We start from the raw sequence: 22,586 nt of genomic DNA on the forward strand, positions 1-22,586 counted from the left end.
CACTAGCTGAAGTGCTACATACATTGTCAATCATACTGCACTAGGCTCCAGACAGACCAGTTTCCCCAGTACTTCCTGGCCACAATATCACTGCTAAGCTTCCTCACAGGCCTCCCAACTGTGGCTCACACACTAATCTCCAAAACAGCGTATCTGTTGCACTCGCTTTCATCACTCATACTTCAAACAGTTGTTGGGGCGGATAACCCTACACCTGAATTAAACACATGCACTCAACTTATGTGTTCAGAATACGAAAATAAACAATAACGAGACAGGAAGGCATTTGTTGATACCATGGGAGAATGCAAAACATAAAACCTTCAAGTCTTTTATTCAGATCAGTGCTGAATTTGAAAAAGAATAAGTGCCAGAGCCCAGAGTTTTGCTCAGAAGTCTGTGGTCGTCACTTTTGCTCGTTGTGGTGCCAAATACCAAGGCGGTGTAATCTTTATTCCACTTTATGCCTCTTTAATCCACCACCAGACACTCCCTGACCTTTTATCTCACTCCTGTAGGTTCTTCTTCTTCCAAGCTTCCTCCCTTTATCACTGTTTCAGTCTTTCTCTTCCTTCTTTCCCCTTGTGTGTTTTTAACTTTCTTGATCTGGATCAAAGTGTAATGAGTAACAACAAATGCTGCGCACCAAAAATTAGTGCCAATTGGCCCCCACTGCACCGATTCAGATACGTTACCATTTCAGGATGCAGTTTATACATTGATCAAAAGTGAAGAAAAATCAGATCAAAAGAGAGCAACCCACTTAAATGTACCCACTTAGAAAGGTGTACACACAGGATAATGTTGCACAGGTAAGTATACACACCATCATTACAGGCATCTTTCTCTCCTGTGGGTTGTCTTCCTATAACCAGAGACTGCAAGTAACGAAGAGGACAGTCATTAACTTTCAAGTGGTGACGCGTATGTCAGAAGTGGCCAACCTAATCTGAAAGGTGAATTCACACAGACCATGCTGACTTGCAGTCTGCAACGCCTGTGATTAAGGGTCAGCATTTCTGACTCTTGATTTCATGTCAGTATCCAACCTTGCTTTGACCCAGTCCTGACAGCACAAAGCCTCAATAGCACAGAAGCCATTACGCAACGTCCTCTTTGCTCAGCCTGAATAGGCGCTAACAAATTAGATGTTACTTCACCTTTGCTAATGCAAATTGAAAAGCTGTCACAGTGGCTGTGAATCAAACACCCCATTTAAATACTCTGACGATAGTCCAGCTCAGGCAGGATACTCTTCAAGATGCGAACAGGTTTGCTTTTCAACAATCTTTTCTTGTCTAGTCAAGAGACTTGTCAGAGTGTCCAGTTACTTTTTTAAAGCAAGTACTTTTTAAACAATGTCTAAATTTGAATTTTTTTCTAGCAGAATATTGTAGGAAAAATACTGAAACGTGGACCTTATCGCTTGAACAGTTTTCTGTCGGTGGTATTATAAAATGGTGATCTTATTGACCAGATGCAGTCGGTGCTATTTTAATTTGTCATCAGTCTTTGATATTAACATTATGTATTGTATTTTTCATTTTTGAGAACTGTTTTAAATACACAACGTTTGTGTAACAATTTAAAATAGCATCATCAAATTCAAATACCAATAAAGGCAGCCAAATACCAGGAACAAACTCAAATACAAATAACACAACACTGTTTATGTGATACAGTGAATATTTCGGACGAATTCAAATACCAATGATACAAAATTGTTTATGCAATGAGGCCCTTGATGATTAAAACGTATGATTTATAGTCTCTATGATCAAAACATTTGACAGAAATCCACAAAGGGTGCATCTTACACAAAAAGGTGAAGCAAAGTAAATAGTCATTTAAGAAAATAGAAATTAGCACAGAATGCAAGAGAATGAAATCACACTTTTAAGAGCTTCTGATTGTTGAGGAGGATGGCGACGAAGACAATACTGTAGGATCTTCTTATAAAGTAGGAGAAAGGAAACAAAATCGTTTGTGCACAAGTGGGCAAAAGCAAACCAGGAGAGTCCTCGAAGGCAATCAGATCAAGCAAGAGGGAATGTACAGCATTTGTGCAGAAGGGATAAAAGACGAGGGAGGGCAAAACACTGCCACTATCTGGAATTGAAACAGTTTAGAGAGCAGATGTACTCAACAGCCAGAAGCAAAGCAAAAACATATGGGTCGATTTTCTTTAGCCTTATGGTACCTTTTTTTTCTTAAGGTGTGTCTGTGGCGACAGCCATTACGGCATAAGCTTTTTCCCCAGATGTGCTGCACCACGTTCCGCCCCTTATTCTCCTGCCACCAAACCAATTGAGCACTTTGTCGGATCAGAAGCCCATCAAAGTCCCTTGTTGACTTTCAAAGTCTTGTCACTTTCCAATACCTCAAGATGGCCACATCTTGTGAGACACAAATCAAATGATAGATTTTCCAGGTTGTGTAATAAATGTGGGGCAGAGGCCACAGATGGACACATTCCAGACAAGGAACAGGAGAAATAAGGACCAGGAGGCATGAATACAGATGGAGGAACAACAACTAATACCAATCTACAACTTGTCTAAAAGAGTATTAGATGAAATTGCAGAATGGGTATTTACGAAAGGAATGTCATTGGTACTTACGAAAAGACCTGATTGCGCTAAGACCCAGTCTGAAATAATCCATTTCTTCCAAAAAATTAGATTAAAGTGTTTTTCTCTGAAAATGACATGACATTCTTTAACAGATTCTCAGCATTAGGGAAACCTTCAGATTGTTTCCCTCCGACTAAAAAGATGCCACATGAGATAGTCACTTTTGCAAATGTGATTCTACATGCACTAGACCTGACAGAATCCAAAAAGAGATATACCAAATACAATCTCAGTGGGAAGAAAAATTGCCTCTAGAGCGACTCCAAAAAGATAAAGAAATAATTATAAAATCAACTGATAAAGGCGGGGCAATCGTCATCATGGATCGCATGAATTATGAAGAATACATTTCTCAGTAGTTTCAGGAAGAGTCCCACTACAGAAGAATACAAGGCGATCCGTCAAACCCCATCAGGGAAGAGATAGAAAGACTTATTGAGAAAGGCATAGCGGGGGATGGTTGACAGAAAAAGAAAAAACATTTGATAAACAAAAATGTGCGCACTCCAGTATTATACATCTTACCAAAGATCCACAAAGACCTCCAAAATCCACCTGGCCGACCTATAATTTCAGGGGTTAATTCCATTTTAGAACCCGTGGCAAAATATGTGGACATCTTCTTAAAACCATTGATCAACCAAATTCCTAGTTATCTAAACGATACCACATACATGAGAAATAAACTTCATCAAATAAACTTTAATTCAGAAATGGACCTGAGATTAAACACAACGGATTTACCAACCGTAGGGCTAATAATGTAATATACTGTATTTTATGCCCCTGCAAGAAAGCTTATATTGGTCAAACTAGTCAAGAAATACACCATTGTATCAGCCAACACAAATCCAGAATAAGATGCCATATGTTGTTAGCTCCACTGGTTCATAACTTTTTGCAAACAGGACACAGAGAATTAGATATTAAATCCTAGTCCTAGTTGAAGACATGCAAAAGAAACAGTGCTCCACTTATTTTTTTAATGCCCAGTTTATAACAGGCCTAGTTCGAAATTGTTGGCTCCTATTTGCAGGTGTTTGGGTACTAAAAATCACTAGGAGGTGATGAGGATCCTCCAAACTAAACCAGCCCCTCCCTTGGTTTTTGTTGTATCAAGGATTTTAATGATTACATGGTTTTTAAGAAGCTGCATTGCCTCTGTACAAAATGAACCAGCTAGATAAACTGAAACATATCACTTTTAGAGAATGTATTACACAGATTACAATATGATTGCCATTGGCTGCTAACTGTTTATGGCCACTAATGTATCAAATTAGGAATCGTAAATGATGTAACTTTATAAATTTGTTTCTATGAGATGGTTTTAACCTGACCGTTTTATTGAGTGGTTTTAACTTTTGATAAATTGTAACTTTTTGTGTTTTTCCATTTCATTACGATGTATCTCTTTTATGGTATCACAAAAACCTAAATAAAGAGTATTTTGATAGATATTAAACGGACAATTTCAAGGCAGATAAAAGATGGAAATGAAAGAGCTCTACTAAGACAAGAAGCCTTTTATCTTTTAGACAATTGAACTATTTAACAATCAAGATCGCTACATATAAAAAAGGTTTTTTGACCTCTATCCATGTGATGACTCAAGGAAGAGAGAGGCCTGAAAAAGGAAGGTACGATAAATGCAGCTTTTTCACAGACCTATAACTCTAGAAATCACTCCTCTTTATTTTATAGTATAATAACCAATGTCTTTTTTAGATAAACAGATATTACACTACAAGCAGCATGCCGGTTTCTCCTTCAATATTTAACCTACATTCAGGAACGGTGAGCGCATTTTTCCTCAAAAGGGAAACGGGGCACAAAAGCATTATTTCTTGGAGCATGAACCCTTTCCACTCAGGCTGCACCAAATCTATGCATGTTATTTAAACAAAGTCCAGATAATGGCCTTGAACGACACAATGGATGTTAGGAAGCGAGCATTCATGACAGAAATCATGCACGTTACAAGCTGTGTGCTGGTTCCTCTTTCAATACTTAATCTACATTCAGGAACATGAGTGCATTTTTTCTCAAAATGGAAACGGGGGCACAAAAGCATGTTTCTCGGAGCATGACTCTTTTGCACCAGCGTTGAACCACATCAATGCATGTTATTAAAAGAAAGTCCAGACAGATTGTCTTAAATTACATAATGGGTGCTGGTAAAGCAAGCATTTAAGACAAGGGAGATTCCGCTCGACTGCAAACCCAGAATATAATTGTCTGCTTTTCATCCCCCCAAAATAACACAAACCCACGTACAACTCATATGTCACCTTGTAAAAGACAGATAAATATGAGTGCTGTTTGATTCAGCACTTGCGGTCCTGTGATGATCTTTTCACCCAGTAGTGGTGGACCTCATTTCCCTGAACACTCCTCTTCCAGACCTTCTGCAAATTCGATTCCTGGAGCTCCGGTCTTGTTGAGGGGTACAGGAAGAGGAGGTAGGCCTGGCTTGCAGCCTTACTGTCTTTGAAGATCAGTTTGTTTACCCAGCTCCCTTCCTGGCCTATTCTATGCAGCGGGATATCTCCAGATAAGTGGCCTGCATAGAGATAGAGGTTATTACCTCATCAAAGTAGTTTGGCTAAGTCTGGCAAATCAGGAGCGGCTGCTGGAAGGATGGATTTTGGCTCACAGAAAAAAAAAACATTTTATAACTTATTTTCTGTACTAGTTATGATAAATCCAACAGGGGAAAGTGTTGGATTTATCATTACCAATCTTTTGAGTCCTTGAAACATTATTTTACCTCACTCCTGTCAATAGTTAAACTTTATTAAAGTATTCGCACCTTAGTCTATGGAGCTAAAATGCTAAAATGGGGGGAAATGAAATTGGCAGTTTTTCCTTTACCAGGGCATATAAAACATCTTTTAAAATGTCCCTGCTTATTTTTACATGGCAACCTACCCTGGGGTCAGCTAAAGTAGACCTTAGGGGTGACGTAAAAATAAGGTAGTTTCATACTTTGGAAGTACCTTTAAATACCAAGTCGAATTTGCATATAATTTCAATTTAAATGCAGCTTTCACAGCAGGGCTGACTTTTAAAATGAAAGCAGGCAACACAGCAGTGCACACTTAAGTGCATTAAATTGGCTGGGCCTGTAAACCAACATACCCAACAATATACTAGGGACTTATAGGCAGGTTGTCAGTAGTAATTTTATTAAACACCTAATTACCATATGCTTCTTAAACAGAGCACTGGCCCTGGGCCTGGTTAGCAGGGCACAGTCAGAGTTAGATACCACCAGTATCAGTCTAAAAATGGGGGCAATCAGGGCAAAAAGGATGTCTTTTGGGTGCAACAAGTCATTGGCTGGAAACAGCTTGCGAGTACACGCGCAGACAAGTAGATGCTTGTGACATCATATGCAGCAGCCATCTTGGATTGGAACCTGCTTCCTTAAATCGCTGCAATCTACACTTCTGTGTACGGACTTTCAGCAAGTTTTAACAACTCATGTTATTTTTGGTAATCCGTCTTTCACACACTCGTGCGGCACAGTGCCCTAGTGAGCAGGCACTCGGGTGACTTTATTTTACATTTATTAAGCAGCTACAGGAAATGTGTTTTGTAATTTCTACAATCTGAAAAAAACGTTCGTTTTTCTGCTCTTTCCTTTCAAGCGCTCCTTTTCTCCTTTAAAGGCAACTGTTTTGTTACTATTTTCTGCAGTGGCACACGATGGGTCATTTTACATGTTATTGGTGTGGTGGCCCATTGTCTTCAGTCCATTTATTTCACCTATACAGATTGCTGTTTGGGAGGGTCTTCATTTCGTGTTTACTCAGCATGGCAGCAGCACAACAAATCACACAGCCTCCTTACTTCTTGGCTCAACTTGGCAAAACGACTATAAAGGGAGCCAGGACGTTTTACTTATTTGAGAATTATCTAGTGGCCATCGATGCATGTAGCTAAAGTCCTGAACACAAATTTACACTTTTATATGTTAGTTTGGGTCTGACAGCCCAGTAAATATTTGACAATCTACCACCCAAATCACCCCCTGTGGTCAATCTGGGGATGATCGATGAAATATATATATATATAGAGGCAATTGAGAGGTTGCAGAAACAATTAGCTGAGGGAACCCAGTACCATGCTGGAGAGCCATGATTTCATCAAATGTAGACAACTCCCCGAGGAAGGTGTGGAGGAGTATGTGCACCCCCCTCAGGAATTTACCAGCCACAAGTTTGGTCGGAATTTGGACACATTCATTTGTGACCAATTTGTTTTCAGCAATGTTTCCCCAAAGATCCAGGAGCGTTTACTCAATTGTCGTAATACCACCCTCAATTAGGTTTTGGGCTTGGCAAAAAGAATAGAGAGAGCTTTAATTTCATCGAAAGTCTTAAATACCACAACAGGAAGTTGACTCGCTGTGTGCAGTACAAAGCAAAGGAAGGCCACAAGCACAGAAAGGAAATGCAAAGAGGTCGCCAACATACTGTTACAGATGTGGATCAAAGAACTATATGAGCAACTTTGCTGGTTATCCTTCAGTGGGCAAACAGTGCATGTCTAGCAAAAAAGGTATTTTTCGCCAATCTCTGTTGGTTGTTGATTGCACGCCGAGCTTTAACCAATAATTTCTCAATGGAAAGCTCGGATGTTATATTGAGCTCATTCTATGTCTGAATTTGGTTCCGCTGGCTCTTGGTATTTGATGCCCTTAACTGATGACTTGATATTCAGTTTTTGAGTCTTACACTTACAGTTCTTGGACCCTCTTGTTTATTTATTTAAAAAAAATGTTCCCTGAAGACAAGAAGGAGTTTCATGTGGAACAGCTTTTAAAAGAAATGTGTGCTAAGTGGTCGCTTCACACTCCTGAAGCTTCTAGTCCTGATGATGACCCTGTAAACCATCTGGGGTTGAAACGCCGTTGACGCCTCCAACATGGCCTAAATCATTGAGGACATTAACGCTTTGATTATATTCTGTGTTGATTGTCGTAGAAGTACTTTTCCTCCGCCATTGTGTTTTTTTTTTATTTTTTCACGTCTTGTGCTTTCTATTGTGTTGGAGTGTAGTAACTGTCTTAATGAGTTTTATGTCTGATTAAAACTATTTATATATTGTACATGGTTTTCTTTGATATTATGTTTCACTCAGGCCTCTCTTTATCTTTTCTTCTTTTTCAAATTTTTCCTGTATGCATGATGTACATTTATGGGTATCTAATTAAGGTGTGTATGAGCATTGTTCAAGGGCCACTGTTTGGACAATTACTATTATAGCCCCAGGCTCTTGTTCTAGGGTTGCCACTGTATTTTGAAAAAGATAGCAAAGAAGTAGGGCAATTTCAGGTGGTGTGCAGGAGTAGCAAAGCTCCTGTACGCATCAGCAATGCTGAAGTGGAACATGATTCTTGTATAGATACTGTGAATAATGTTGTCCTGACCATTGACTGTAATACGGTTAGCATACCTGTAAAAGGTTCCACTTGTGATGCTCTTATTGATGTTTCATTACAGGTCATGCCAGACTCTGGCTCGCTGACTACCATCCTCTGAGACACTACTTTTTAAGGTAAGTGGGGTAGAGAGAAAGCACTGACTTTACCAGACATAAATCCTAAAGCATTTCGTGAGAAGCTCATTGATATGTTAGGTTTCTTTATGACAAAGGTACAGTGCTTGGTTAGGGAAACTAACACCAAAGTATATGTCGCCATCAAAAGTAAGGACATCATTGGGTGGAAGGACCTTGTTAAGACGGGGATGTACCTTGTTCCTGGTTTGAACACTCCTGTGGATGCAGGCAATATGTCTGAGAATTTGGTATATAATCTGGAGGAACCAGTCGAGGCAATCCTGTCTAAGTACAAGGAGCTGTTCAGTGAACAGGTTGGGACGGTCAAGAGTTTTATTCACCACATTAAAATTAAACCTAATGCTCAACCATTTCTTCACAAAGTAGGACAGGTCCCTTTGTCTGTCAGGGAAAAGCTCAAACAAATGCTTCAAAATCTTTGACCTCAGGGCATTATAGATCCTGTTGAATCATCACAGTGGGTGCCTCCGACTGTAATTGCACGAAATTAATCAGGTGAGATCAGGCTGTGCGCATATTTGAGAACCTTGAATACCAACATTTTGGTTGACTGTCAACCCTTTCCCAGGATACAAACAATGTTGGCTAACTTAGGCAGTGCAAGATGGTTTTCCATTATCGATTTAGGGTCGGCCTACAACCAGATTGCCTTAGACAAGGCGTCTCAGGAGTTAACAGCTTTTGTCAGGCTATTTGTTGTTTATTAATATCTGAGTTTGTCTTCCAGAAACTCATGGACTTCCTGTTTGCGGATCTCAAAGGGGTGCAGGCTTACCAGGCCAATATACTTGTCTTTGCAGATTCCTTAGTAGAGCACAATCGCACACTAGACAAAGTGTTGTCTATTCTGTTGTACAGAGAAATGACAGTCAGAAGGGACAAATATAATTTAGCCGCTAAATAGTTAAAGAGTATTTAGGACATACCATATCGGAATTTGGCATCTAACCTAAACTTCCATTAGTTAAGGCCATCAAAGAAGCAAGTGCTCCCACAGAGCGTGATGCAGTGTGCTTCTTCTTAAGTCTAGCAGAATAGTATGAACGGTTTGTGTCAGGGTATGCTTTAGCAGTAGAGCCACTCAAATATCTGTTAAGAAAGGGACCGAAATTAATTTGGTCCGAGTAGGTATTAGCTGCTTTTGCCAAGGTAGAGGACTTAATCGTGGAGGCGCCAGGGCTTTCCGCATTCAGGGAAGATTGCACTTCTGTAACCACTGTAGATGCAAGTCTTCAGTGCCTAGGGGCAGTCTTGAACCAAAGGTCGCTCATCAAGTTTGAAAAACAATATACTGGCATGCATCTGGGCAGTTCAAAAGTTTGAAATGTACGTCTCGGTTTGGTGGTTCGAGCATCATACAGATCACAAGCCCTTAGTTTACAGTTTTACAGGGGTATTCATTAAAATGTGTCTGCGAGATTGACAAGACTAGTTTTGAAACTACACGAGTACACTTTCACCATCAGTCATGTGTCAGATGGTAAGAACTTCCGGGCAGATTATCCTTCTCAGGTGCCACTGCCTGAGGTTGATGAAGAGTGTGATAATGATGATATTGAATGTGTTGCCTCCATTGATGCCACCCAGATCATGCAAGAAGTTGATCAAATATTGAGTGCTAAAGAGTAGTTAAATATATAACACAAATTGCCCGAACCACAAAATCTCTACAAGCTTATTTGGAGGGAAAAGATCAATTTATTGTGATCCCCCTCGACATCCTACATTTTCTTTACCAACAGATTCTTTACACAGTACAAAAAGAAAATGCTGACGCGTTTCGAGATCAGGCACAGTGTTGCACTTTCATAGGGTGGAATTAAATGTCATCTCTACGATACTAGGACCGGCTGGTCCAGTATTGATTTGTTTAAGAGCCATTCATTTGCTTATAATTCCCCCTTGATTGGTTTTTCCTATTTTTCTCATTTTTTGATTGTAATGTTTGTTATAATGTTGTTGGTGATGTATTCTTAGTTTTTTGTAATGTTTGATGCAAGAAATTTTCTTTTTGTACTGTGTAAAGAATCTGTTTTTCATGTATGTACAAAGTATATATAGGTGTGTAAATGTTTAATGTATTGTTGTTTTCTGTCATATAGCTTGTCATAACTTGAAAAAGATAATAAACATTGACACTAAGTAGGATGTCGAGGGGGATCACAATAAATTGATCTTTTCCCTCCTAATAAGCTTGTAGAGATTTTGTGGTTTCGGGCAATTTATGTTATATATTCTATAAAGGTTCTAGCCCCCACCAGGTGTTTATGGACCTATCCCCTTTTGTTCTTAGAATCTAGGGAGGGTTGCTACTCGCGAGGGAATACAGGACTTCAAGGAGTCCAGTAAATACCACACATACATTTGAACGGAGGGAGTGCAAGTCTCTCCTTAGAATGGCAGAAAAGGACACATTGTCCTTTAGTGAGACCCACATTCAAAACCTAATAGCTTCATCTCCTTTTTCCGCAGTGTCGCTGAGCACTGGTGCTAAACAGCAGAAAGAAACGGACAAGTTAATTCGATTGCGTAAAAAGCACATCAGAACTGAACTGCACGGATACTTCCTCCTGAGGCACCTCAAGGGTGGCACAATCCCTTGGGGCCTTCAGGTCAAGAACGTCCCGGTTATTTTCACAGAAGATCTAGAGTATCGTAAGGGCTTCAGTTATATTAACACCAAGTGTAGCCGCGATTTGATGGTTCATACCATCGAAACGGCACAAAGACTGTGTAATAAAGAGGCAGAAGAAATAGAGGAACTAACTAAGGCTATAGAGACCAGCCAGGTGGTCACAGATGCTAAGTCGCTTTTGGATAAGATCGAAAAAGATATTCAGTCCTTTAGGGATAACACCATCAACGATAAGAACAACAGGTACTAACGTGACGTAAAGTCATTCAAAATCGAGCAGGTATATCCTTTTCTACGTGAGGATTACTACTCGCAGTCTGACTCTCGCCAAGCCTTGTCAACTTACCAAGGCAGGTCCAGGAATCAATTCACTACTTTTTCCAGTACATCTTCCTCTGATTCTTCGGGATCAGAATATAGGAACCAAAAGAAAGGGGTGACTTTTTTAGAGAAGGGCAAACAAACGAAACCCAGGTACAAGGTACCATGGGATATGCGAACCAGGAGCAGCAACAACAAACCGTAGGAAGATCTACAAAGGTTGTTAAATTGTCCTCAAGAGTATTATCCAGTGAAGAGGAAATAGTACTTAATCTTGGCTTGAAATTCATGCCAAGTAAGAATACCGACTATACCAAACTCAAATTAGAGGCGATACAGTTTTGCCGCAAAAAAAGATTGAAGGCATTTTTTGCAAATAACCCACCTACTGAGAGTATGGAAACAACAGGTCTTAGAAACAAGTCAAAATGTATCCCTTATACCAACATCCCTAAACAGGTGCTGGCAATTGAGCAGGTACTGCTTTCCTCTATCAATAAGATGGAGAAAAGTAAGAGCTTCACCCACCAGAACATGAGTAAGAAGCAACAAGAGACAATCGGTTTGCTCAAAGATGACCAATCTATCGTCATCAAACAAGCAGATAAGGGCGGGGCAGTAGTCATCTGGCCCCGCACTATGTACCTGGCAGAAGGTGAGAAACAAGTAAAGAACACCACTTGGTATCGCCCATTATCGGAGGATCCAACTAAAGACATTCAGGAACAAATTGCCAAAGTTTTAGATTATGGCAAAGAGAATGGCTTCTTGGGAAACAAGGAACATGGCTACCTTCTTAAGAAATGTCCAAGACTCCGGTCCTTTATCTTCTTCCGAAGATCCACAAGAGCATGCAAGAGCCCCCTGGCCGCCCCATAGTTTCAGGGTGTGACTCATGTCTAGAGCCGATCGCACAGTATGTGGACTTTTTCTTAAAACCTTTTTTGAGTCAGGTAAAGTCATATTTGCGAGACACGACTGATTTTTTTATTTTTTGGTAAAAGTTGAAGGAACTAGCTTTGATGTACAGTCTCAAATCATGGTGACGATGGTCGTCACGTCGCTATATACTCAAATGAAGAGGCTCTACAAGTGATGGAGATTTACCTTGACCAGAGAGAAAGACCACATCGGGTCCCCACTGCCTTTATCTTAGAATTGGCGGAAATAGCACTTAAGAAAAACTATTTCACTTTTAATGGTGAGTATAACATGCAAGTGAAGGGGACCGCCATGGGGTTGTCCTTATGCCCCAGAAATGACGGTTCTCTTCATGGCACAATACGAACAGAAGTTCGTGGAAGCGAACAAACCATTTAGAGATCGAATTTTACAGTGGTATAGATACATTGACGACGTCTGGCTCCTGTGGCAGGGGAGTCAGGCGGAGCTAATGTCTTTCCATGGATGGCTCAATTCAAGACACAGGGACATCAAATTCTCAATTGAAAACAGCACTAGTCGCATGACGTTTTTGGATGTTGAAGTGAGATCTGAGGAAGGAAGATTGGTAACATCGCTCCATAAAAAGGCGACTGATAGAAACACCATCCTGCACCACAGAAGTGCCCATCCACGCAATTTAAAGGCCAATCTGCCCTATGGGCAATTGCTCAGAATCAGGCGTAATTGTTCGGATGTGGCTGATTATGAAAGACATGCGAGATCTTTTTGTCATGACATGCAGGACAGGGGCTACCCTAAGAAGCTCACTAAGCACTCATTCAAACGTGCTAGATACACGCCGAGAGAATGCTTGCTAGAGCTTAAGCAATGCCCTCCGATGAACAAAATGGTGTGCGTCACAACGTTCCGTTCCAACACCCACAAGTTGCGCCAAGCTGTTCTAAAGAATTGGCATCTATTAGAAGGTTTGAAATGTCCATTTCCTAAGCCCATCTTCGCTTATAGAAAAAATCGAAGTATTGGCGAACAATTGATTAGAGCTGACATTACCATTCCAAAACCTAAAAGTTACCTTTTGGCACAATGGAACCTAAAGCCCGTGGAAGGTCATCACAGGTGCGGCAATTGTGTTGCTTGTTCTACCACAATTGAGGGCAATGAATTTGTCCATCAGGGAAGTAAGTGGGGACATACAGAATTCTCCAATTGCAAAACGAAAAATGTAGTTTACGGAATACTTTGTCCATGCCCACTAATCTACATAGGCAAGACTAGCCAACAAGTCAACCAAAGGATCAGCCAACATCCATCACGCATAAAGAAAAAAATAATGACCGCTCCGCCGGTTGAGCACTTCTGTGATAAAGGCCATAATGAACATGAATTTAAATGGTCGGTGTTATTCACTGTGAATTCAATGACAAAATGCCACAATATTGAGCGTGCCTTACTGCAGAAAGAGGCTTATCTAATTTTGAAATACAATAGTACTCAAACAGGCCTTAATAGCTTGCCTGAGATAGCCCATATAAAATGGCATAGACATACAGCATAGCGGACTGGCATCTGTCAGACATCCCTGGACTTAATCTGTAGCCTTACGTCCTCTTTTCACTAACACATTTTTTGTGTATAAAGAGTAACCGTGGCCACTGCCTGGCAGGTAGATATATGCAATCTTAATAATGAGTGCAGCGTCACCTACAGACTCCCCACATGCTTTGTTACTAAAGTTTATCTTGTTAAGGGTGCATGCAATACACGATCATAATAATGACCCTCAATGTACTCGCCGTACTTGTGGAATAAATGCTATTTAAATCAGCATTTATCAAATTTAAATGAAATGGCCTGTTTTAACATTAGTGTTCAGATACGAGTTGCCAATAAAGTTTTGAAGTTTTTTTAGTTTAAACCCAGCGCGTAACCAAAATAGTTAAAAAATAGATTTTCAGCCTCCATTCATTGACAATGACACCACGTAACAGGCGCGCCCTGGTTTTACATGCGCTTCCCATACTAAACATAATTTTCTCGTAGCGCAATTATGAGGACACTACAAGTCCCATCATGCCTTTTTTGGAGGTGGGCTTTAAATACAGGAAGTGCTTGGGCGGCCATCTCTTGTGAGAAAACTTTGATCACACCAGCGGTGTGCTGTTATTTTCGAGCAGGTAAATGCCAGGACATGTTTCCTGTCTATTTCACGCTTATAATATGTTTGGATAGTCATACTTTTGGCTACAAGCGCTTACACTCGCCTTTTTGTTTTTTCGCTAACACAGGACGACAAATTGAGAGCACATTTCCAAAAATTAAAAAGGGAATAGAAATACATCATTAAGGTAGGCGAAATGATTCCTGCCTTTCCTGGTATTTTAATAATGCATGCACTATGCGAACATTGCAATCAACATCCCCACCACTAAAACATTTGTCACTATTGTTTTAGGATCACTGGAGTCAAGCTATCCAGGCTGAAGAAGGCTGATAGCCAGAAACCGGTCCTTGGATGCTTGATTCCTGTCTAGGAAAGACATGGCTTGGTAGTTCGGGCTGGACTGTTCCCATGAGGCACAGGGTCAAGGCTGATTTGCATATAGCCAGTGTCTGACCTAGGGTGGTGTGGAGTGCAAAAAAACGATGGATTTAGGCCCAGGTCTTTGTACTGGGGTGAATTTAAGACATTGTTCTGCATTCTGTCCATCAACTGTGTTTTTTGCAGTTTTTTACTATTGTTTTAGGAGCCTACCTTCATGGTGGTGGATTATATATAAGAACGCCGGTTGGCGGCAGTCAACACTAGCAAGGTATGCTTTATGTAGCACTGGGTGACGCCTTAGTATTGAAACCACGAGCTGGTTAGATTCACCAATGCAAAAAAAAATTCTTGTAGGTTGTCCTGCCTGGCCACGTTTAGAAATATTTGGTTTGAAATCCTTTACGCCTTAATGCCCTGCTCTACTTACAACCAAGTTTGGTATGTAGCAATTTTCTTTCACAGCCCATTGCCTTAAAAGAAGTTCGGTTTTGAGAGTGATGAGTAAAATATTTTCTTTGCATCTTACAGATACAAAGAATAAAACAGCCCTGATGAGAGATCAGCGACACTGTGCCTGATCTCGAAACGCGTCGGCACTTTCACAGGGTGGAATCAAATGTCATCTCTACGATACTAGGACCGGCTGGTCCAGTATTGATTTGTTTAAGAGCCTTTCATTTGCTTATAATTCCCCCTTTATTGTTTTTTCCTATTTTTCTCATTTTTTGATTGCAATGTTTGTTCTAATGTTGTTTGTGATGTATTCTTATTTTTTTGTAATGTTTGATGCAAGAAATTTTCTTTTTGTACTGTGTAAAGAATCTGTTTTTCATGTATGTACAAAGTATATATAGGTGTGTAAATATTTAATGTATTGTTTTCTGTCATATAGCTTGTCATAACTTGAAAAAGATAATAAACATTGACACTAAGTAGGATGTCGAGGGGGATCACAATAAATTTATCTTTTCCCTCCTAATAAGCTTGTAGAGATTTTGTAGGTCGGGCAATTTGTGTTATATATTCTATAAAGGGTCTAGCCCCCACCACGTGTTTATGGACCTATCCCCTTGTGTTCTTAGAATAAAAGAGTAGTTAAAGGCATGTTAAGAAGATGAAGTGTTAAAACAAGTTGGTGCACACACTGTTCAAGGTTGGTCTGAAGTCAGATTTTTACCAGGTGATTTAAGGATATATGCCCAAGGTGCTGAGAGAGCTTTCACTAGTCTACGGATAAATATTAAGAGGTGATTTGCATGTTCCTCCCTTCAAAATGCGTTCCATCATCTCCAAACCACACCAGGGGTAATTAGGCACCACCAAGATGTGCATGTGCATTAAGCAGCACTAATGGTGGCCTGCCTTAGACAGTCAAGTGAAGCAGTCTGTTGGGAAATTTCCTAAGTGCTAACTTTCCGAATAAACATTGTAAAATCAACAAAACATCTTTGCCCACAGTTCCATTCCCTAATACAGCTTGGGAAAGTTGTGTCTGGACTTTTCCTGACTATATGTTTCTTTACCAGAGGACGAAATATGCCATTCAACTGGTTGATTACTTCTCCAAATGGTTATACTTTTCTTTGTCAACTCTCCCTCAACTGACACAGCAATCATATTATTGGAGGAGGTGTTTTCCATAGAAGGGTCACCCAGGTCCTTGGTTACGGACAATTGGTCACATTTTGTGTCAGAATAAATTATCAAATTATTGTCCAACTATGATGTCAAGCACTTACGGGTTGCCTTATACTCGCCATCATCTAATGGTTTAGTGGATAGAGATCAAAAAGAAAAGTGTGCAGACTGCCCTTTCAGTTGGTATGGATGTGAAACAATTTCTCAAGCAGATGTTTTGGGAGTACAACACTACACCGCATTGTACCACAGGGGTCACTCCTTTTTTGTTGCTAAGAGGGAGAAGAGAGCACTCCGCTTTGCTTCCTACGTGGTTAAAGGATCAACCTGCTATCAAGCAAACACATTTAGGAGTTATGGTAAAGGAAAAGGTCCTCCCAACAGTCAAGGAAAAAAGTAGCCAAGTTGGGGGCAATGATTACACCTCGGATACTTGCTTCATGGTTGGAGATTGTGTCCTGATTAAGAGACTTGTTATAGTCAGAAAGCAGGGGGGGTCAATTTTTTCCATCTCCATCAAAAGTGTACAGAGTTGGCAAGGGTTCAGTCTTTTTAGAAGACATAGGCTGGTGGAACAAATGGAAACTGGAGTGGCTATCGCATCAGTAAGTCAGCATGATTGACCAAAAGAAAGGTGCTAATTTGGATTTAGATTGGGCACAAGGGGTACAACCCTCAAAGAGTAGCGAGAATGCTGCTCCATGTCATGATGTACTTACCAGAGGTTGTGATGGCACAAACAGTTATGATGCTCAGTTCACTGTAGTATGCACTAGGTCACGAGAAGTTGAAGGACCTGGTAAATTCAAGGACTATGTAATGGATTAGTTGTGGTACTCCTTAATATGTAAAGTACAGTCTATGAGTTCAGTTTAACTTTAGTTTTTCACATTTCCCTGATGCGTATATTTAAGAATTTCTGAGGTTGTTTTCAATTTTTTTGTTTTGAGGGGGCAGGTGATGTAGAACAGAGAGAGTGCGGCTCACACTACTGTGTACTCCTGCCTGAATTGCACTGCACCCTCGTGCAATGATGTTTACATTTAAAGTGACTTGTGCTTTATTTACTATTGAAGTTGCTGGTGCTAGTCTAGAATGGTAGGTGAGTATCCCTGATGACTGTCAGTTGTACTTGGGATAGGAGCCAGCCGGTCGCTACCTGTTGTAGGTGAGACTGCATGTGGTAAGGAAGAGACGACAGGAAGATATGTAAGTAGAAGAAGATGTATTAAAATATTGCAGCACCCACAACCGAGCGCTCCTGCAGCGTACCAGTATATCTGACAACTGAATAACGTTCGCAGAATCCTGGCACGCATCGTTTGCGGCCCGATCGTGGAACCCTGCTCAAAGGATGCAAGAACACGAGGCATCCTCGAAGGAGCTATATACTAAAACTTCTCCCTCTTTACAAAGAACAAGATAGAGGATGGAAAGCAAAATAAATGAGAAAACAAAAGGTCAGAAAACAGTAAATGAAAACCTCATGCATTAAACAACAATTCATGACAAAACATTATCATTGAGTTTGGGAGGTAACTTCCTTTGCCGGGTACCAAGGATACCAGGCTGAAAAGACGGAGCAGATAGTTGGGAAACACATTTAAACAATTTGTCTAGAGTTTTATGTAAATTAGAAGAAGCAGGTAGGACTAATAGAAGGCAAATGTCAGTTTGGTACTCAACAGTTAGATTATCTAGGTCACATGTTGTCTCATGAGGGCATCAAACCCAAGCTATCCCTCATTAAGGCCATCAGCCATTCTGCTCCTCCCAAGGATAAAGATACTCTTCGATGATTTTTGGGATTAGCAGAATATTATTCTCTTTTTGTTAAGGGTTATGCTCAAACTTTTGAACCTTTGCCGGCCCTTCTTCGTAAGGGGTCAAAATTTGTCTGGTCTGAAGAAGCTTCATCTTCTTTTGATCAGGATATAAAATGTATGATTGAAGCACCTGCCTTACATGCTTTTCAAGATGGTTAAAAATCATCATGGTGGATGCCAATCTTACTGGCTTAGGTGCATTCCTTGGTCAATAAGTATCTGGGAAGGAACACACAATAGCTTTTTCTTCCAGAATGATAAAGCTGTCTGAGACTCCCTATAGCACCAGTGAACGCGAGGCACTCGCATGCGTTTGGGCGATTGACAAATTCAAGAATTATATTTGAGGACGTGAATTTGAACTTCTTACTGATCACAAACCTCCTACGCACATTCTTAATGGTTCCGGTCTTGGTAAGGCTTATTGTGGACTGGTTAGATTGCTGTCTAAATTACAAGAGTTTCATTTTTCTATTGAACATATTTCCGGCGGTAGGAATTTCAGGGCAGATTGTCGGTCACGCATGGCGGTTCCAGAGAACCCTGAACTTGAAAATTTTGAAGACACAGAATGTGTTGTAGAAGCTTTAGATGCTATCAAAGTGTGTCCCAGGATCACTGAGCAGTTATGGATTGAGGCATACAGTAAGGATAAAATTCTTGAACAAGTCATGGAATATATTGTTAAAGGATGGCCTGAGAACAAGAGACTCTCTGGTGAGTTAAGAGCTTTTTCCATGGTATCATCTGATTTGTCCATCGTCAATGGCATGGTTATGCGGCACGATTCCTTTGTTCCCCCCACAAGTCTCAGGGAAGATATTAAATCTGCACACCATGGTCATTTAGGTGTCTCTAAAACCTCCCAATTGATCAAGCTGTATTATTTGTGGCCATCTTTGGAGTCTCAGGTCAAATTCTGCATTGATACTTGCACAGAATGCTTGTTTCCTGATAAAAAAAAAATGGAAGTTGATGAACACGGCCCTGCATCCTGTACCCTTTCCTGACAGACCTTGGAACAAAGTTGGTTTGGATTTTTCTGGGCCCTATGATATTTTACCTTTTGGTCTCAGGTTTCTCATTTTAATGGTTGACTATTATTCCAAATGGATTTATCATATGTTTTGTGATTCAGCTAGTACTGATAATTCTATCAAGTTTTTGAAGAGGGACTTTGCTGTTGAAGGTTCGCCCTCTGTCATTGTTACCGACAACAGTACACATTTTGTTTCTCACAAAATGTGCTTCTTTTTAGAAAATAATAATATTAGTCATTTCAAGGTTGCGTTGTATTCTCCAGCCTCCAATGGGTTGGTTGAAAGGGCTAACAGGTTGGTTAAGGACGCTATTCAGGTAGCTGTTGTTGCTTCTCGCCAAGATGTTCAAGATTTTGTGGATGCCAACTTGTGGGCTTACAATATTTCACCTCATTGTACCACAGGCATACCGCCTTTTACTCTTTTGAGGGGGAGAAATGCACATTCCAAATTGTGTCCAATTTGGTTGCAAAACAAACATAACAAGCATAACCATCCTGACAAAGGTATTGCTTCTCGCGTCTTATAAAAGCAGAACCTCATGAAGTCTATACAGGATTCTAGGCAAAGTTTTAACAATATGGATCTGAAAGTCAATGATTGGGTTCTTATGAAAAATCCTAAGAAGGTTGGAAAAGGTTTGTCTAAATGTTCGTGCTCCTGTTCAGGTTACTGGGGTGAGCAAGGCTTCAGCGCTTCTTGACTCAAAAAGATGGTGGAATAAAAGATCTCTTGTGCCTCTTTCTGATGCACAGGTTGCCTCTTTGTTCAAGTTGTCCAAACAGGAAGCGATAATTGTGACGGGACCAACTGGTTACATGATCTCACTTCTGGTGCCAAGACCGAGCGCTCCCGCTGCGTACCAGGATATCTGCCAACTGAATAACGTTTGCAGAATCCTGGCACGCATCGTTTGTGGCCCGATCGTGGAACCCTGCTCAAAGGATGCAAGAACAAGAGGCATCCTCGCGCTGTGTGCAGCGCGAGGAAGGAGCTATACACTACACAGCATAGTGGAATAAAGGCGGTTTGATCACTTACCTGCCTCCGCGTATTGAGTGCCACAATAGGGTGAACCAAGGCGTGAATGATTTGTCAGGACAGTCTTGGTTTGTCATCCGATATAACAGGAGATTTCTGAAAAATGTTCACAAGTCACGGATTTCAGAGTGGGCTGACTAAAAACAATGGAATGTACATTTGTATGTGTTCACAAGCAAGACTAGTTATCAACTGTTAACAAAAAGCAAATTAATGAACAAATATATTAATGCCCTTAAAAAATTGTGTTATATTTCCTTAGTACCTCATCGTGTGCGTTTCTTTGGTTGATGAGCGCTGTCATTGTGCCCATTTGTTGGATGGAAAGTAAAGATCATCTATTATTGGGAAATGTCCCGCATTTTGTTTTCTTAAATCTGGGCACAATACCATTGGATCAACACAACTGTTACCAATTACATGTAAAATCAGTCAAGAAATAGAAAAGCGGTGCCCATGTGACTTGAAGCTATCTGCAACACATCCTGAACACAGCCCCTTAGCCTCCAGCCCACCGAGAAAATTGCCACCGTGGAATTTGACTAAATTGAGGTATTGGTGTCGTTTGCTTCTGGCGATCAAACTTTTCAGCATCCATACAACAAATTGCATCTTTTGGCGGTTGTCTCCTTTTCCTACTGTTGAGTGTGACAGGTTGTCCCATTGACATCATGCACTTAATGATCGAAAAGCCATATAATCTAACACAACTCTTCGATGTTCTCTTTTCTTGAGATCATGAGTTTTAATGTGGTCCTACTCGTCCCTCGAAAATAAGCGCATCGTCATTTCAAGTATCTTACTTATTAAATCACACAAGTTCTGATGCAACAAGCAGTCAATAGGCTCAGTGAGTCACGTCCTCAAAGGGACCGATGCCGGGGAAGGAAAAGGCAGTAACCGGGAGGGAAGATGTAACCTTATTTGCTAAGGGATCGTGTGACATTTGGGTGCAGGGACCCGAGAGATCCAGGCATGCTGTTCTTGCTTCCAGAGAAGGAGAAATCTAGTCCATGGCATTACAGAGTTGGAGAGCTGAATCCGAGCCGTCATACCGATCCGACGTCAGAAAGGAAGGAAAGAAACACCTCCGAAGTCGTAAACTGTAACTAGGTAGGTAATTGTTAATACAACAGTTGTCGCATGCAGAACGAGCTGCTGACAGTTCGTTTCCGCTCCCTTCAGAGTTTGAGCCTCCGGGAAATTGCCTAGTCTAGACTCAGTAGAGGCTCTCCTTTAATAAATTCTGACGAGAGAGCGGCAAAGCACTCATAAAACATAATACGTTTTCTACCCACATTGAACAGCGTACGAAGGACGAAGCTTATTGTTAGGGGCGGGGACAAGGAGCTTGTGGGCGGGTACGCGAGCTCTCATAGGCTGAATTTGTATATTCATCTGTAAGAAGTCCTGTATGCTGCAGACGTGGGTCCTGGAGTTCTTGCTGGTCTCACGGTTCGTAGTTCCGCCCTTGTTTTGTTTCTGGTGCCTGGTTTGCTTGCTCGTGGTTTCGCTGTAAACATGTACTTCATTTACGCTATTCCATTCTCCGTGCTCTTCTAAACGTGCACGCTCTCAGCTTTTTAAAGCTTCAGAAGCACGAGTGGCTGTTTACTAGCTGCAGCTGAGCGTATGACCTCATAAATGCGCCAGAGCACTATTACGCACCACAGCGCAGGCTGCGGGAGCATGCGCACTGCGATTAGAAAACTTCAGGAAATTGTCTGTTGACAAACTGCTGGCCGTGGGAAAGCACAGAGAATGACGTGCTGATCCTATGATGAAATTAGACCCTGGAAATCATCATCATATAGTGAGGCACTGAATAAGTTTAACGTCTCAGAGACATATCACTCGGAGACACGATACACGGAGAGGCAGGAAAACAAAGTAAATACGGTGCACTGAGAGGCAGGCAGCGTGAGAGTGTCGATTGACAAAGAGAGATAAAGAAAATAAAGACTGAAATGCAGATAAAAACATAGGCACAATAATATACTAGGGCAGCGACTGTAGTGGGGGCCAATAACAACACCGCAAGGGGATGATTAGCAACTGTATTTATTGGGGACTAGCAGCCCGCCCCGCCCCAGCGTTGGCTGGGGGCAGCATTTGAGGCTTGCGTGCACTTCTGCCCCCGGCCCCCTCCCGCCCCGGCCCCCTCCCGCCCATGTCCCAGAGATCGTTACCTCAGCCGCCGGTCCCGCTCCAGGCTCCCCGCCCGCACAGGCCGCCACTCTCCAGGCTCCCCGCCCGCACAGGCCGCCACTTCGCACAGCAGCAAGCAGGGCCGCGGCAGTCCTCCCAGCAGGTCACCATCTTTGGCGCCATTTCCGTAAGTGTTGCCAGGGAGCGCAAACGCAAATGATGTCATCACGCAGACGTCGCGGCCGGCGCTACTTGCAAGGGACTACT

At 41.3% G+C, this 22,586-nt stretch overlaps 2 protein-coding genes across 4 annotated transcripts in view; one reads left to right on the forward strand and one right to left on the reverse strand.

The window, feature by feature from the left end:
- The window catches only part of LOC147683474 (uncharacterized), a 264,280-nt gene extending 243,214 nt beyond the window's left edge, over window positions 1–21,066 (reverse strand). The window contains exons 1-2 of the mRNA XM_086942537.1: window positions 20,437–21,066; window positions 20,172–20,267 (exon numbers count right to left, since the gene is read on the reverse strand). The gene's annotated coding sequence lies outside the window, so the exon portion shown is untranslated. The remainder of the gene's footprint in view (window positions 1–20,171; window positions 20,268–20,436) is intronic.
- Window positions 21,067–21,151: 85 nt separating this feature from the next.
- RHBDD1 (rhomboid domain containing 1) overlaps window positions 21,152–22,586 on the forward strand; it is a 420,273-nt gene continuing 418,838 nt past the window's right edge. For 2 of the 3 annotated variants that reach the window (XR_015300952.1, XM_086943884.1), the window contains exon 1: window positions 21,547–21,626. The gene's annotated coding sequence lies outside the window, so the exon portion shown is untranslated. Of the gene's footprint in view, window positions 21,285–21,546; window positions 21,627–22,586 lie in introns of those variants that run through there. The other variant, XM_086943885.1, reaches the window with a different exon arrangement.

Source organism: Lissotriton vulgaris, chromosome 11, assembly GCF_964263255.1.
Source record: "Lissotriton vulgaris chromosome 11, aLisVul1.2, whole genome shotgun sequence".
In the NCBI taxonomy this organism is placed as follows: domain Eukaryota; kingdom Metazoa; phylum Chordata; class Amphibia; order Caudata; family Salamandridae; genus Lissotriton; species Lissotriton vulgaris.